This window comes from Astyanax mexicanus, chromosome 2, assembly GCF_023375975.1.
Source record: "Astyanax mexicanus isolate ESR-SI-001 chromosome 2, AstMex3_surface, whole genome shotgun sequence".
Classification (NCBI taxonomy): Eukaryota; Metazoa; Chordata; class Actinopteri; order Characiformes; family Acestrorhamphidae; genus Astyanax; species Astyanax mexicanus.
Window position 1 is genome coordinate 22,174,897 of NC_064409.1, and position 6,000 is coordinate 22,180,896.

The following is a 6,000-nucleotide window of genomic DNA, read 5'->3' on the forward strand; positions in this document are numbered from 1 at the left end:
ATTTCTCTCCATTTTGGTGGATTTGAAAGATGATTTACGAGTGACTTGAGTTTTTTACCTTTATGAAAATGTAACAATCTGGCAACCCTGGTGTTTCAGTGTCTGCTACAAACAATAAGCTGTCTGTTGCTTAGTAGGGAAACTAGCAATGCTTTTTGGGGTACATTTAGCTCAGGGATTATATGCAGAGATATTTTTTAATTATAAATCAAGATGCATTATGGGAGTTTATATCAAATTAATCAAAATTACGATTCGGAAACAGAAAATATGTCTCACATACCTTAAAAATGCCCTAATACTTCAATTTATAATTAGTTGAGACGTTACTTAACCACGTAATAATGTTTTTTACTGTCATAAATTCTGTTAATTGTGATTCTTACTACTAATATTTCAACAAACAGTGAGTTCTTGTGATTTTAATGTCGGCTTTCTCACAATAAAGTGGTAAATGCTGAAATATGGGCTTCAGGAATGCTACCTTAGCGTTTTGATCCATAGAGGTTTGGAACTTTAAGTTGTAGGATGGTATATAGCGCAGAGAACACACACAACACCACTTCTCTTGTAATCCCACCTGTGCCGGGGAGCAGACCCCTGGACAGAAGCCTGAATATCGTGCCCAGTGTTTGCTAAGCCAATTTCCAATGTTGTATTTATTTCTCAAAGAATGTTCTGATTTCCCATGAGCGCCCCTGACTTCTCAGTGCCCCCATGTGCCACCCCATTTAAAACCCTGGCCTTTCCTCTGGTGTAATCACCTGGAGCCAGTTCATCTCTAAAGTAGTCCTAACATTTAACTTTAATGAGACAAACTCTGCTGTAGCAGCGGCTGGTGTGTGTGTGTGTGTGTGTGTGTGTGTATAGGTGTATGTGTGTACTGTATATGTGTGTGTGAGTGGTTGGTCGTGCTGTGTTTGAGTGGTATTCCTCTGGGGGGTGAGGCGGTGTGTGTCGGAGTGTGTCACTAGACTGTGGAGATATGTATCACACACACAAGTCTGACTCCACAGGTAAACACATCCTTAATAGGATTCCTACCTGACAGCAGGATTGTATGTGTATATATATATATATATATATATATATATATATATATATGTGTGTGTGTGTGTGTGTGTGTGTCTGGGGAGACGGGGTTAGGGTGAAGTTTACCGTAACCCCAATCTCAGCCCTAATCCTTCCTAAAGGGAACATGACTGAACATGATTCCAATTCTAAAGCCCAACTCTAAACAACAGCAGACAGAGCCCTCACTCTGTCCACCTCTAGAAACACACAAATACACACTGGTGGAAACAGGAGAGTTGAGGTGCACATTGAATTCTGCTGTGATTTGGGCAGCCGTGGTTTTATTTAACATTTTTGGATATAATACGGGTTAGCACCTGAACATCCCTTTCAAACAGCTTCCTTTTACAGCGTCCACAGTTAATCCTGTTGGATGTGGTTCGTCCTTCTTGGTGGTATGCTGATTTTACCCTGGATACCGTGGCTCTTGATACATTACAAAGACTTGCTGTCTTGGTCACAGATGCGCCAGCAAGACGTGCACCAACACTTTGTCCTCTTTTGAGCTCTGGTATGCCACCCATAATGTTGTGTGCATTGCAATATTTTGAGCAAAACTGTGCTCTTATATATATTTTACTATATATATATATATATATATATATATATATTCTTCCATTGCAAAAAAGGAAGAAACATAACAGGCATAGGCCATGCATGTATAACGTTACAACATGCCAAACATCTAAGCATGTAGAGAGTTCCTTATGGAATCCTGTAATAATCCATGGCACGCAGCTCCAATATTCTCAGGTTTATGAATTTAGAAAAGTCTCCACCTGGGTTTAACTAAGCAAATGATCTGGGGTTGCTGCAGTTGGTCAGGTCTAGGTTCAGCAACAGTATGTGCTGAAAGAAAGAGGTCACCTGACTATCTGAATATACTGAATATAGACCAGGTTATCCCATCAATGCAGTTTTTCTAACCTGATGGAGCGGACATATTCTAAGATGACCAAGAATGTCATGATTCATGGTGCTGAAATTGTGAAAGAGGGATTCAGGGAGCATGAGATCCAGACCTTAACCTCATTGAGAATCTTTGGGATGTGCTGGATGGAGAAGACTTTGTGTAGTGGTCAGTCTCTACCATCATCAATGCTGCAAGATCTTGGTGAAAAATGAATGCAACACTGGATTGAAATAAATCTTGTTTCATTGCAGAAGCTCATCGAAACAATGCATGACGCAATCAAAAAAAACTGAAAGCGATCCAACAAAAAATATTAAAGTGTGACCTGAATGTGATTTGTGCCAGAGTCGCCAATCCATTTGTGCCATCATTACCAACAAATTCACTGCACTGATTATCGTAGGTGGTGATGCCTTCTCAGATATATTCTAGTACCTATACTAGTTCCTATCCCATTACTTTTGGCATGTCAGTTGGCCAACAGTATCAAATGTTGTCAAAAGAGTTTTTGACATCACTTTTGCCTCTGGTACGTTTTCACCATTCACACATCTGCCATCTGCTGCAGCCGCCTAATCGCTTATCAAAAAATAATAAAGTATTTCAGACACCATTCATCGAGTGTGTGTGTGTGTGTGTGTGTGTGTGTGTGTGTGTGTGTGTGTGTCAACAGTCAAACACAAACTGACATATGTTATTTTAGCCTACACACGCACGCACACGCACACACGCGCACACGCACACACACACACACTGGCTGTGGGTCAAAAGGCCATAGGCAATTTGAAAAAAGTACAAGACGCATTTTTCAGTGTGCTTAAAGAAAGAAAGAGAGAGAGAGAGAGAGAGAGACAGAGAGAGAGAGAGAAATATATATAGAAAAGCTAGAGACAAAGAGAAGTAAAGAAAGAGAGAGATATAGAGAAAAGAGAGAGAGGGGAGAAAACGGTAAAGAGAGAGAAAAAGAGAGATGTAGAAAAGGTAGAGAGAGAGAAATGGAGAGAGAGGTAAATAAAGAGAAAGAGAGATATATAGAAAAGATAGAGAGAGAGAAGTGGAGAAAGAGGTAAAAAAGATGGAGATATAGAAAAGATAGAGAGAAGTAGAGAGAGTTGTGAACAAAGAGAAAGAGAGATATATAGAAATGGTAGAGAGAGAAATATGGAGAGAGATGTAAAGAAGAGAAGTGGAGAGAGAGAAAAAGAAAGAGAGAGATATAGCTAAGGTAGAGAGAGAAAAGTGGAGAGAGGAAAAGAGAGAGAAAAAGAGAGATATGAAAGAGGTAGAGAGAGAAAAGTGGAGAGAGGTAAAGAAAGAGAAAGAGAGATATAGCTAAGGTAGAGAGAGAAAAGTGGAGAGAGGTAAAGAGAGAGAAAACAAGAGATATGAAAGAGGTAGAGAGAGAAAAGTGGAGAGAGGTAAAGAAAGAGAAAGAAAGATATAGCTAAGGTAGAGAGAGAAAAGTGGAGAGAGAGGTAAAGAGAGAGAAAACAAGAGATATGAAAGAGGTAGAGAGAGGGAAGTGGAAAGAGAGAAAAAGAAAGAAAGAGAGAGATATAAAAAGGTAGAGAGAGAGAAGTGGAGAGAGAGGAAAATAAAGAAAAAGAGAGATATACAGAAAAAGTAGAGAGAGAGAAGTGGAGAGAGAGGAAAAGAAAGAGAAAGAGAGAGATATAAAAATGTAGAGAGAGAGGAGTAAAGATAGAGGAAAAGAAAGAGAAAGAGAGATATACAGAAAAGGTAGAGAGAGAGAAGGGGAGAGAGAGGAAAAGAAAGAGAATGAGAGATATATAGAAAAGATATAGAGAGATAAGTGGAGATAGATAGAAAAGGTAGAGAGTGAAGTGATGAGGGAGGAAGAGAGAAAAGAAAGAGAGCAAGAGAGAGAGAAAAAGAGAGAGAGCATGGTAGGAAGAGTGGTAGAGAGAGGTAGAGAGAGAGAGAGAGAGAGAGAGAGAGAGAGAGAGAGAGAGAGTGGTAGAGAGAGGTTGTAGATTTATAGCTGGGTGAGTGTGTACGTCTCAGGACGTCTCAGTGGCGTCTCGTGTTTTAGCTCTCTTAAATCACACTGCAAGAATTCTGAAGCCAAAAGCCAAGTCCTGACAAACACACTCCGCCACGTCTGTGTGTGTGTCAGTGTGGGTGTGTGTGTATGTGTGGACAGGATTCCACTTTAAATTAAAAACAGAGGACCACTTACATCATCTGTTTTTGTGAGTGTGTGACTGTGAGTGTGTGAGAGCGTGTAAAGGAACTCCTAGCTTGTGAGCTGATGCTGTTGTAACTGTTGTAATTGTAAAATGGGACTTTTATAGTACAATAAATGTTGCTTATGAATAAATATTGTGGGTTTTTTTTTTTTTCAAACCATTTTGCACCATTTTATTGGTCTATTCATTTGGTAACTTTTATTTAACATTAATGACATATTACAGTTTTTCCCAAATGTTTAAACTCATTTCTAGAAATTTGGCTCAGTTTCTCAAACTCTAAACACAAACTGAAAATGATTAACTGCTTTGTTGAAACTCCACAGATCTCTAGTAAAACTGATTCCTTCCACCAAAACAACACACACAGCTACTTATATGCCCATCTCCTGCAGAGCATCAAATAAACACTGACAAGATAAATTCAGAGCACTATTATCAGAAGTGTTTGGTTATTGTTTTTGACTTCAAGAGGCCACTGTACAAATTCAAATACATACAAGTCCATTGGAATATTTTGGCTTTCTGTACTTTATATTTATTTGTTGCAGTGTAGGACCCTAGAAAGTGCATTTACTGAATCTCAACAGTGTCGCTGTGATATGAGTATCAGTTGCTTCCACTTGACAAACCCGAGCTGATAAAAATTTACGCCCAATTCTGGTCCAATTGCTCGTCTCACATCCGGGCTGAGTGCTGCATTTGCCAACACCAAAGTTGCAAAGGATAAAATGGGAATAATCTCAAATCCTTTGTGTCAGCGCCCCGGCTGTTAAGTATAATATAGTTTCGACCCAAGTCATTTGCAGTGTTGGGCACGTTACTTTGAAAAAGTAATTAGCTATAGTTACTAGTTACTTTTCCAAAAAAAAGTTACTAACGGAGTTACTCCACTATAAAAGTAACTAGTTACCAGTGAAAGTAACTATTGTGTTACTTTTGTGTTATTCGCCTCGTAAAAAAAAATAACAAAAGAAAATAAATTATGTAATTACTGTTATTATTAGAGGAATAACAAACGAAAATGAACCCAAAATGTTGACAGAAATATAAATCTAAAGAATTTCAAAAACTGGAAACGAAAAACTTCACACGACCAGAGAAAATTACTAAGACTTGTAATACTGAAAAAAAAAACCTGGAAAAATCAAATACGCGTCCGGGGATGAAATTAAACAAACCAAACTACACTCAAAGGAAAAATTTATATATAAACAAAACAAAAGAATAGACAAAAACAATCTAATGATTGTTAAAATGGTATTATTATAACAGTTTAACAGCTGGATCAAACAGCTTCACTAAGGAAAAAAAGAGAACACAGCAGTACCACAGAAACGGAGCAACTAAAGAGAGCTTAATGTCCTTAAAACGGAACCTGGCCTGTTAACTTCTAAAAAAGAATACAACAATTCTCTCATTAACCTCTACAAATTCTACAAATATCTAATAATTAAAAAAAAAAAAACAGAGTAATATTCCTACCTAGAGTAAAGCCGTGGAACAGTGAAATGGTGATGATAGGAAGAGATAAAGCAACAGAGATGCGCAGCAGAAACCTAATGAAGGCCTCAGACCCCGGCACAACACTACCACGCCAATCACTGAATTGATTAGAGAACGCAAACAATAGCGATAGTGCCTCACTTCACCACACCAAACCACAGGTAACCCCACAGGCCTAGAGGCCAGAAGGTCAAGTTCACCGGAAAAAGGAGGGGTTAACCAGGGCAAACGACTTCCTAAACCCTGCCACTTCCCCTTTTATAGGGTTAGAGCGACCACCTCACCATCAGTCCATCC